General features: G+C 42.6%; 1 protein-coding gene across 4 annotated transcripts in view; it reads right to left on the bottom strand.

The window, feature by feature from the left end:
- The window catches only part of LOC121008577 (protocadherin gamma-C5-like), a 392,139-nt gene that overhangs the window by 297,490 nt on the left and 81,990 nt on the right, over positions 1-12,659 (bottom strand). The window lies entirely within an intron of this gene.

A 12,659-nucleotide genomic window follows, 5' to 3' on the forward strand; every position in this document is an offset into this window, starting at 1 on the left:
TTAAACGCTTATACAAGTAGAGCCCCCCTGACAGAGTGGAGAAGGTGTCAGTAGTAAGTTTGTGTTGATGTCACTGATTATTTTGCCCTTCCGCTGATCCGTCAGAACGATAATCCCCAAAAAACTGATTCTGTCTGTTAAGCATCCGCCTTTACTCAGTCAGCATTTGGTCAGTAATCCATCAGTATTGCTAATTTAAAAAAAAACAGGAGTGGATCCAAAACAGAGTTGACACATGAATGGAATATTTGCATGTCTTCTGTGTTTTGTACCCACTCCTGCTTTTGGCTACCAAATCACAAGCCAATTCTGATGGGGCCATACAGGCCTTAAAGCTGCTACACAGACAAGATCCGTTGTGCGTCTCATTTTTCCTTCCTTCTGACAGATCAGAAGAAGGGTCAAATAAATGATGATGTCAGCCAGGCCAACAGGCAAAATAGTGGCCCAGTCATGAAGTGGGAAGGGTGGGAACAGCATGAGAAGTAGTGAGGTGGAAGCAGTATGAGTAGACCACAGAGAGATACAATGACAGTGGGAAGGTGGCAGCAGCATGAGGAGGCCACAAAGTGGCAATTTGACATAATGTGGAGGTGGCAGCAGCATGAGGAGACTACAGAGTGGCAAGGTGATATAGTGTGGAGGTGGTAGCAGAATCTGGAGGCCACAGAGTAGCAAGGTGACATAGTGTGGAGGTGGCAGCAGCATCAGGAGGCCACAGAGTGGCAAGGTGACATAGTGTGGAGGTGGCAGCAGCATCAGGAGGCTACAGAGTGGCAAGGTGACATAGTCTGGAGTTGGCAGCAGTATCATGAGGCCACAGGGTGGCAAGGTGACATAGTGTGGAGGTGTCAGCAGCATCAGGAGGCCACAGAGTTTGAAGATGACATAGTGTGGAGGTGGCAGCAGCATGAGGAGACCATGTGGCAAGGTGATATAGTGTAGAGGTGTCAGCAGCATCAGGAGGCCACAGAGTGGCAAGGTGACATAGTGTGGAGATGGCAGCAACATCTGGAGGCTACAAAGTAGCAAGGTGACATAGTGTGGAGGTGGCAGCAGCATCAGAAGGCAACAGAGTGGCAAGGTGACATAGTGTGTAGGTGGCAGCAGCATGAGGAGACCACAGAGTGGCAAGGTGACATAGTGTGGAGGTGGCAGTAGCATGAGGAGACCACAGAGTGACCAAGTGACAGAGTGGGGAGGTGGGTGGAAATAACAGTACCCGGTGACAATGCTGGGTGTAAGAAAGAGCACTTGGCATCAGATGTGTGGCATTAGGCAGCTTTTCCAAACTCTGCCAGTTGCGGCCACAAATCCAGTTTGGCTGCCCAGTAGTCCAGCGGATCTTCAATGTTGGGTGGCAGGGTGCTGTCCAAGTATGCCACCACCTGCTGGTTCAGGTCCTGCTCCAGGTCTACCTGCTGCTGGTGAGTAGCGTTGATCACGAATATTCGAATTGAAAATTTTTATCTCGAATATAGGCACTTTGAGAATTTGCGAATATTTAGAATATAGTGATATATATTCGTAACTTTAGGAGTAGTGTTGATTGCGAATTTTCGTAACGTGAATTTTTGTAATGAGAATTTTTGTAATGCAAATTTTCATAATGAGAATCAATGAGATTGTAAAAACTCAGATCCGATGGTATATTCTAACCCCCAGGCATTCCTATGGTGACAGGGACTCTTGTCGGGGAGGAGTATGCCAAAGTGGAACAACTGTACAAATAAAATAAAAAACATACGAATATTCTAAAACACAAATAGATTCATTTTATAGAATATTCGTAATATTCAAAAACAAGAATATATAGCAACATAGCGAATATTCGAAAAAACGAATATATAGCAATTTAGCTAATATAGTGCTATAATCTTCTTTGCCTAATAGTTGTAATTTTTTTCTCACCTGAAGTTCAGATTGGAAAAAAATTACAACTATTAAAAAAAAAAAACATTATAGCACTATATTAGCTAAATTGTTCTATATTTGTTTTGTTTTTTCGAATATTCGCTATACTGCTATATATTCTTGTTTTAGAATATTAGTTTTTTAGAATATTAGTTTTTTTTTCCCATGATTCCTCCCTGCTTAAGAAATATAGTGAATTCGAATATGACCCCTGCCGCTCATCACTACTGTTGAGGCGTTTCTTCAATAGGCGGGTGAAGAAAGCTGCTCATCAGTGACTCTAGACTCAAGTTGCTGCTGATGGAGCTCGAACTGCTCCTACCCCCCCCCCACCCTGCCAGAGCAGCCATGGCAGTGGAACGTGAGCGCAGAGGGCCCCCCCGGTCATACCTGTGAGAGGATGGACGATGGCACAGATAGGCATCGGCCAACTGAGTACGTAGGATGTCTCTATAGTAGTTCAGTTTGTCCTCCCTCTCAACGGGTGTAAAAAAGCAGTTCCTCCTCTGTGTGACTCAGTTCGTCCAGGCAAACTAGGTGCAGAACAGCTGTACACCTCCGTGGCCTGCACATGTGGTATGCTGGAGGGGCACTGTGCATTTTCCATGCAGTGGAAGCTGAAGCAGGACCAACGGCGTGAGAACGTGGAGGCGGAAGCAGCATCAACTGGCCAAGTTGCTGGTGTGGCTGTGAAGGAATCACATTGTCACGGTGCGGTTCACAGTGATGTGGTTTGCCATGCAGGCTGGCTGCATGCGTATTGCGTACTGGTTGCGGGTGTTTCCGTGTATGCTGGTTTCTTTTGGCTGCGTGCTGGCTGCAGTATCTAGTGTGAACCTGCTCGTCTGTATACCCACTTTGGCTGTATCGTCTCCCTGTGGGTATGTCAGGTTGGTTGCGCTCTTGCGTACTAGCTGCTGTGCTCCGTGCATGCTGGTTGCTAGGGGCAACGTCCTGTATCTCAGCTTGCTATGCTGTGGTTTCTGGTTACCGCTGACCTGATTTGGTACCTCCCTGTTTGGTTCTGATGTTGTTAACCTCCACTGGTCGGTTCCTGGGTGTGTACTTTCAGGTGAGCTCATTAGGGTGCTATTTCTGCCTTTGAGGCTTTAGTATTGAGGTCAGTCTTGGTTGTTCTGTCTTGTCTTGTCTGCCTATCTACGTTTGCTGTTGACCCAAGGAGTCCTACCATCTACACCTCGGTGTGTTCTGCCTGGTTCTTCTTGCCCTGTACCTTGCCTTGTATCTGTTCTGTATCTGTATAGCCTAGCAGAGCTTATCTGTGTCTGATCTATGTTCCTGTTATTGTCTGTCTGGCAGTCCTTACCGCTTCTGGCGTTCTGTTCATGTCTGTCTATGTCCGCCTTTAGAAGAGGGTTCCTATGTTCCCTGGAGGGGGAATGCCCATTCTCTGTCTCTGAGCAGCTCTTCTTGGGGGTCGCCTTGCTTCTATTGCTTGGGGCATAGGTATCTGCTTCTGCCTCTGTTCTATTCTTCCTGCCTGTCTGTGGTATCATTGTACTGTTGGTACCTTGTCTGGTATCTTCTTGCCGCCTAATCCTGCTGCCACTGACTTGGTTTACGCTCTGGAGTAGCCCCTGGCAACTGCCCTAAAAGCCCAAGCCTATCCTCACAATCTAAGGCTCTAGTGAAGACCAGGTAGCTGCTTAGTTACAGCCCTCCAGAGTATTGCTAGTCAGTGGCACAGTGGATTATCACCCACTGTTCCATTTCAGTAGATTGAGGTCTTCTGTTATAGTAATTGTCACTCACATGTCATTCCTTTCTTTAAGTTATGTGTTCCATGGTCCTTGGCCTGTTTGCCTTGTCCTGCTCGTATGATGTCCCGGAGGTCCCCCTAGGGACCCCCGGCACGTGACACACATTCACCCAGTGGGCCGTAAAGGACATGTATTGTCCCTGACCGTAGTTACAGCTCCACACGTTGGCACTGCCATGCACTTTGGCAGACAGCGAAGGCTCAAGGACAGGCCCATCTTCCTTTATACATGTGTGTGCAGGGCTGGTACTGACTTTTTGGCAAATAAATGATGGCTTAGGACTCTCCACCTCGGCTTGGCACATGCCATCAGTTCTCTGAAAGATGCAGAGTCCACCACTTGGAAAGGGAGGGACTGCAGCACCAGCAACTTGGACAGGAGCACGTTCAGCTTCTGCGCCGTTGGATGAGTGCACGCATAATGTTGTCTCTTGGCAATCACTTCGGTGATCGATTGTTGACGGAATGACTGACGAGGAGTAGGAGGGCGAGGAGCAGGAGCATCAGGTCCAGCAGATGATGGGAAGGACAGACAGCTCCCTACAGCTGAGGTGGTGGAGCCTTGACTGCCTGAAATCGGGTGCGTGCCACTGGGTGATGCAGCCGTTGCTACGGCAGGCTGGACCACCACATCGGAGCCACGGTTCTCGCAGGCCATTTTATGGAGACGCTGCATATGTTGACGCAGGGCCATGGTGCCAACATTGACACCCTGGCCACGCTTCACCTTCTGCCTACAGATCCTACATATGGACATGTTCACCTCCTCCAGTGGCTTAACAAAAAACTGCCACACCGCTGAGTAGGTGATTTTAACCCAACACTATGCACTGACGGACTGCTACTGTTGCTGCCTCCGTGAACCTGTGCATGGCTACTTCCCGGGCAGGTAGGCTCCTGCGAATCAGGTGGTCTACCCTGGGCATGTTTGGCTCCCGTCCTCCCACTCCTGCCACCCTGCTGACTCCCGGCCACGCTAGCCACTTGCTGGCTCCTCAGCTGCCTCACAGGCAAGCTGCCACCCTCTTCTCCCGATGATGATGAAGCCCCTTCGTCACCCGGCTCCAAAGTGCGATCAGCTACATCATCATAATCTAGTACTGTCTGCGCGTCACTGGTGTCCTCCTCAACTGTCTCTGGGTCAGGAGCCTGACCGCTCGCAACACCAGCTTCCACGCCACTCTCCTCATCACTACTTTCCCGTCTAGTGGAGGAAGCGGCGGATGTCTCCTCAACACTTTGGCTTGCCAGTAGCTGCTGACTGTCTTCTAGTAGCTCTTCCTCACTGTATAGTGGAGCTGAGCACACAGGATACAATACTTCTGTGGCTGAGGGAACAGAAAAGGACAGAGGCAGGTTGAGGACAGGTGAGGGTACAGGGCCAGCTCCTGGACCATGCCAACTAAGGGTTGTACCTGATGAACCCACTCTTGGCTGGGGGTGTCTGATGTCACTTAGAAACATAGAAACATAGAATGTGTCGGAAGATAAGAACCATTTGGCTCATCTAGTCTGCCCAATATACTGAATACTATGAATAGCCCTTGTCCCTATCTTGTATGAAGGATGGCCTTATGCCTATTCCATGCATGCTTGAACTCCTTCACTGTATTTGCAGCTGCCACATCTGCAGGAAGGCTATTCCATGCATCCACTACTCTCTAAGTAAAGTAATACTTCCTGATATTACTTTTAAACCTTTGCCCCTCTAATTTAAAACTATGTCCTTTTGTAGCACTTTTTCTTCTTTTAAATATTCTCTCCTCTTTTACCTTGTTGATTCCCTTTATGTATTTAAAAGTTTCTATCATATCCCCTCTGTCTCGTCTTTCTTCCAAGCTATATATGTTAAGGTCCTTTAATCTTTGCTGGTAAGTTTTATCCTGCAATCCATGTACCGCACAAGGGCAAATTAGACATATAAATGATTCCTCCCTATCCATTCCCTACACTTTGAATAATCTTTCCCTGCTCTTGTAAAAATTTTTTTAGCACAATTACGTTTTTCTAGCACTGTCCGTAGTGCCTGCTGACGTCTCTCCCTGCGCTCAGTACACTGGAAAATGGCAGAATCCAAGATGGCTGAGGCTATTTATAGGGCTGTGACATCACAGGGCTGGCTGACTGCTGATTGGCTGCATGCATTGCATTATGAGTGATCCTGCCTTCCCAGAGTTCCTTGTTCCATGTCATCACATATGCAGGAGCCATTTTATGAAAAAATTTGATTCGTTACCACGAAGCGTGAGGAAATTCAGATTCAGAATTTTTCCTGAAATTCGCATCGAATTCCACTTTGTCAACGTTGATTCGCTCATCTCTAATTATAACATTTAGTTATTAACATTTATCTACTAGCCATATTCACCAATATACAGTAGATCACAGTAAATGGCTATAATCCTTCAACATTGTCAGATACTTCTCCATGGAGGGATATCTCTTCTCTTCTACTAGTGGCATGCATTGACTGACTGTTTACTTCAGCCAGTAGCCTATATATGTTGCTGTAAAGGTACATGCTGATTGGCTGGAAAGGGGCACGGATGAAGAGATGTTTTTATTGGAGCTGGGATAAAATATGGCTGCAATAGAGGACCACCCCTGGAAGTCTGCCAGAATGATTGTAAGTTAAATTCACATTCAAGTTATGATGATCAAGGATAGACCATCAGAGGCAATCCAAAGTAAGGGAAGCAAGTGTATAGTTTGGTTCAAGTAAATTTCTGTTAGTATCTTGTTCTTACTTTATTCTTTGCATATGAACTGCAAAAGCTACATAACCATCAAACCCTTTGCATCCAACATATACTAAAATATTGATATATTATTTTTTTTTTTTTGGCATACAATGGGACTATACTCATCGGCATACCTTTCTTGTATTGTATTAGAAAATGTAGTTTAAGCTTTACTATGTAATGACAGTAAAAATAAATGCTGGTTGCAAATCTACACAGGGGTTGTAAATCAGAGGCTATTGTTGGAGGTACAGTATAAGGTACTTAAAAGGATACTTCAATCATTTTATCACACATTGACAGCCTATAAGTGAATTTTTAATGTATTTTTTTTTAACAAAAATGGGTAGATTGTTTTCTTGCTATAATTTTGTGAAGCCACTCGTGTTCTGCTTCCTGTCCTACCTCATTAACATTCTCCGTTTTTTAAACTTTTAGCATAGCAAACAGCCTCTCTTGACTTTTTCAGTAGTAGTAAATTGACAATGGATTACCTGTCTATATAGGAGTTTTATCTCTTTTTGCTCCTTCAATATACATGGTGTTAAAGGGCTTCTGTCACCCCCCTATAGTCATTTTTTATTTTTCGATTTATCAATATATAGTGATCTTACTCTTTTTCGTTCAGTACTTTCTTCAAAAAACAGACTTTTATAATATGTAAATTACCTCTCTACCAGCAAGTAGGGCGGCTACTTGCTGGTAGCAGCTGCATCCTCCTTTCATAAAGACGCCCCCTCCTCATGTTGATTGACAGGGCCAGCGAGCGCTCTCGTCCTCTGGCTGGCCCTGTCTGCGTTTTAAATCTCGCACCTTTGCCGTACCGGTCTTCAGTCGGCGCAGGCGCACTGATAGGAGGACGCTCGCTCGGCCGCTCCTTCCTCAGTGCGACTGCGCCGGGTGTAGATGTGACGTCATCGGCGCAGGCGCATTGAGGAAGGAGCGGCCGAGCGAGCGTCCTCCTATCAGTGCGCCTGCGCCGGCGTGAGATTTAGAACTCAGACAGGGCCAGCCAGAGGACGAGAGCGCTCGCTGGCCCTGTCAATCAACATGAGGAGGGGCGTCTTTATGAAAGGAGGATGCAGCTGCTACCAGCAAGTAGCCGCCCTACTTGCTGGTAGAGAGGTAATTTACATTTTATAAAAGTCAATTTTTTGAAGAAACTACTGAACGAAAAAGAGTAAGAGCACTATATATTGATAAATCGCAGTATAAGGGTTTTAAGTAGCCAAAAAATGAAAAATGACTATAGGGGGGTGACAGAAGCCCTTTAACAATGTCATCCTAACACTCATTAGAAATACATTACAAAATTATAGCTACCTCCACCAATTATTATTTTAACCCTTTTAAGGACCTCCGCCGTACATATACTGTGGAAGTCCGGTCCCCAAACATGGCGCCCGCACGTACGTGCAGATGGCGCCATAGCCACCGGGTTTCTGCTATTTTAAATAGTAGAGACCCACGGCATATGTATACGATCAGCCATAAGGCTGATCGCTTATATTTTCCCTTTCAGATGCCGTGGTCAAATGTGCATTGATCTAATAGGCTGAGGCCTCAAATAGGCTTCAGTGCCTATTAGATGACTATACCAATACAGGCCACTAGGTGGCAGCATTGTATTGGTATAGTGCAAATTAAGTGTTCAATGGTGTCTATATAGACATCAATGAACACAATAGGCAATCTAATGATTGCCAGTTATAGTGACCCAAAGTTAAAAAGTAATTTATATTTGCAAATATAAAAAAATAAAAAAACATTAAAGTTCAAATCACCCCCCTTTCCTTAAAATAAAAATACTTAAACAATAAAAAAATAAACATCATGGGCATCACCGCGTGCTAAAATGCCCATACTATTAAAATATAACAATATTAATGACATACGGCAAATGGCGTAATGGAAAAAATAAAAAATAAATGCCAATTTGCCATTTTTTGTCACTTCAACTACCCAATATTTTTTTTATAAAAAGTGATCAAAAACTGGCACACACTTCAAATTAGTATCACTGAAAAGAACAGATTGTCCCGCAAAAAATTAGTCCTTACACAGCCCCGTACACTTAACTAAAAAAAAGTTATAGGGGTCAGAATATGGTTATAATTTTTTTTTTCAGTATTAAAACGCAAGCAAAATTATACAAGTGTGGTATCGTTGTAACCGTACTGACCTGGAGAATGAAGATAACAGGTCAATTTTACTACATAGTGCACAATGTAAAAAAAAAAAAAAAAAACTTTAGCAGAATTATTTTTTACCAATTCTACCCCATTTGGAATTTTGTTTACCGCTTCCTACTTCATGGTATGCAACTGTAAATTGTTCCATTAGAAAGTACAACTTGTCCCGCAAAAAACAAGCCCTCATAAGGCTATGTGAATGGAAAAATAAAAAAGTTAGGACTATGGGAAGGCAGGAGTGAAAAACAAAAACGCAAAAATGGAAAATCCCAGCGTCCTTAAGGGGTTAAAGGAGGTAGATGCAAACTAGAAAACCCATTTAAAGATTACAAGCTCAGCGCACACTTAGTGGTTCAGTAAGTTATACCATCTTTTCCAAGTATGTCAAGATTTTCTTATTCTTCTGTTTCCCTACACTATCCTCCTTATCGTTTCCATGCCTAGTCTATTATGGTTACTACCTTCTTGGCATTATTACAGACTTAAGGCCCCATTACATTAGTCAATTTTGTAGGTGATTGTCGGGAAGGAAGCTTTGAAGGAGACCACTGCATGTACATGGGGACGAGTGATCGCTAATGCCATCACTCTTCCCCATACAGACTTGTTGTTTGCTGGCAGCAGGTGCCTGTTTACACAGCATTATCTGCTTCCATCAAACAATTATTTTTGTGACCGCATGAATGATGTGATTACCCAATGAACGAGCATTTTGCTTATTGATTGGGTAATTGGCGATGCCATCTGATAATTGCTAATCAGCGTTTCTATAAACCTTAAACAATAGCATGTATCAAAAGTCAAGAGACCCAAAAAAAAGACCCATTGAGGACAAGTTGTTCCTTAGAAAAACTATAACACAAAAGTATTTACAGTTGTGTTCAAAATAATAGCAGTCAGACATCACTAACCTGATCAATCACTGTTTTTGGTAGAAATTATATTTCTAATTGGCAAATTATTTACTAGCAGGTGTAGTAGAGTAATCGAAATCCAGCAGACCCAACAGTCATGACATGCATGCTGCTGATTCTCTGTAATTCAATCACTTATTGAAAGGGGCATGTTCAAAATAATAGCAGTGTGGAGTTCAATTAGTGAGGTCATTCATTCTTTGAAAAACAGGTGGCAATTATTGCCCTTATTTAAGGAAGGAAGGCAGCACATGTTGTACATGCTGGTTACAGTGCATTTCTCTCAAAAATTCTGAGGAAAATGGGTAGTTCCAGATATTGTTCAGAAGAACAGCGTAGCTTGATTAAAAAGTTTATTGAAGAGGGGAAAACATATAAGGAAGTTCAGAAAATGATAGGCTGCTCAGCTAAAATGATCGCAAATGTTTTAAAATGGCAACCAAAACCTGAAAGACATGGAAGAAAGCGAAAAACTACCATTCGAATGGATAGAATAGCCAAAATGGCAAGGACTTAATCAGCTCAATCAGATCAAAGAAGGTCTAAAGTTACCTGTGAGTACTGTTACAATTAGAAGATGCCTATGTGAAGCCAAGCTATCAGCAAGAAGCCCCCACAAAGTCCCACTGTTGATAAAAAGACATGTGCTGAAGAGGTTACAATTTGCCAAAGAGCACATTGACTGGCCTAAAGAAAAATAGCACAACATTTGGTGGACTGATGAAAGTAAGATTGTTCTTTTTGGGTCTAGTGGCCGGAGACAGTTTGTCAGACGACCGCCAAACACTGAATTCAAGCCACAGTACACTGTGAAGACAGTGAAGCATGGTGGCGCAAGCATCATGATATGGGGATGTTTCTCATACTACCTATTTATCGCATACCAGGGATCATGGATCAGTTTGAATACATCAAAATACTTATAGAGGTCATGCTGCCTTATTCTGAAGAGGAAATACCCTTGTAATGGTTGTTCCAACAAGACAACGACCCCAAACACGCTAGTAAACGTGCATCTTGGTTCCAGACCAACAAGATTGGCGTTATGGAGTGATCAGCCCAATCTCCGGATCTTAATCCAATAGAAAACTTGTGGGGTGACATAAAAAATGCAGTTTATGAGGCCAAACCAAGAAATAGAGAAGAACTGTGAAATATAGTCCAATCATCCTGGGCTGGAATACCTGTTCACAAGTGCCAGAATTTTGGTTGCATGGGCAACACAGATGTACAGCAGTTCTTAGAAACAGTGGTTATACAACTAAATATTAGTTCAGTGTTTCAAAGGAAAGCAAAGTCTTCAAACATTTTTCAGTTTATATAGTGAATGTTTGAGTTTGTAAAGAAGAATACAAACAGTGCAATATTTTTGAACAGTCTAATATTCACTTTTCTTCAATTTTTTTAAAGGAACAACACAAATTTGATATATTTTTCTTCATGCTTTGATTTAGAATAGAATGTGTAGTGTTCCTAATGCATTTGTGTGAATTGATATAAAAGCTATTAGAAGGATTTTGAGCTTTATTCACTTTTTTAAACACACGGCTATTATTTTGAACACAACTGTATGTAAATACAGCTGTAATAGAAAATGTATCAAGTGTGTGGGAATTAGATACAGAAATAAAATATTGTCTAAAAAAATTAGAGAAAGCAAAGTAGTAAACCATAGTGTGTGCAAATGAATTAGTAACTAGACAAGTTCCATAGAGTAAAGACTGAACTATTTTTTTTTTACTGAAATGTTGACAATACTGAACAAGCCAACACAATACCGAGGAGCAGATTAGGAATTTAAAGTGGCCCTGAAAAAAAAAAAAAAAATGATCTCATGTAGGTGCATCCAAATTGAAAGAAGGCAGAGCTAAGACAAGTTGGAGGGCCATTACAAATAGGCATGGTCAGCAATGCCATAGTGCAACACAAAATACTGCTGCAGAAGAACATACTGGCCTAGCAACATCAAATAGTGGCACAAAATACCTCCTCAGAAACTGCTCCTGTGCACCTAGTTGCCACCTCCTGTCCTCCTCCTTTGACTCATCCTTGTCCTCCTCCAGTTCTCTCTAATTAAGATATGGAGTAGGGGATGAAGCGGTGAGATGTAGCCACAGCACCAAGCCTGCCCTAACAACAGAATGATGTCTGGTCTTTCAGCACTACCAAACATACAGATAAATACTACATATTTATTATATACAGTATATATCCAGTTGCAGTACAGTTGAATTCAGGAGGGCATTTATATACCCAGCTGGTGGACACAAGTAGCTGATTCTCCCAGTGTTAATTAACATAGGAAGGGGCAGTTACTTATGCATCCAGCTAGTTGCTTCAAGAGGGCTTGGTTGGCCTCTAAGCATTGGCCATTAGCAAGTTTCCAAGTAGGATCTATGTCCAGTCCACCACCTGAAATGATAATTTAGGTGCCTGCACGAACGATAGTTTCAACCAATGAGCTAGTGTTTTGCTCGTTGATCAGGTGATCTGCTGCACCTTCAGACGGACATATTGTCGGGATAGAGCATTCACAGGAACATTTGTTCCTGATAATCAGGCCAATTATATAGCTGTCTAAATCCACCTTTAAAACAGTTAGACAGCCGGTGGCATGGAGTCACAGTGAATATTAATTATGTCTTTAGCGCATTCTAAGCAGTGCCAGTAGCAAGCCTTGTAAAAGCTTTAATGGAGAACATAGTTGACTTTGAAGTGACACATTAATATACATGTTCATGCAAATTATTTTTCCTTAACACAAACATATTCCTATAAAAACAAGTTTTGACTAAAATACATTATTCTATATATAGACAGCAAATATGGTCTATCTTCTGAATGCTATAAATGATCTTAACAGAACTCAAAGAAAGACAATATCAGTCAATGGTAGCCAAGATTCTAGATACATTCTTTATATTTTATCATAGACTTGAAAGGAACCTGTCACATTGCACATAGTGTTTGCACAGATTTTTATACAGTTTATAGGGGAATATTTAGTTCAAATATTAATTTTATTCATTCCTACTTTTCTATACTTATGAGTCCAGTGGGCAGCCATATGCAGTAACTGACACGGCTTCCTGTGTATAATTGTGCATACTGAATCTTT

This window comes from Bufo bufo, chromosome 1 (assembly GCF_905171765.1).
Source record: "Bufo bufo chromosome 1, aBufBuf1.1, whole genome shotgun sequence".
NCBI lineage: Eukaryota > Metazoa > Chordata > Amphibia > Anura > Bufonidae > Bufo > Bufo bufo.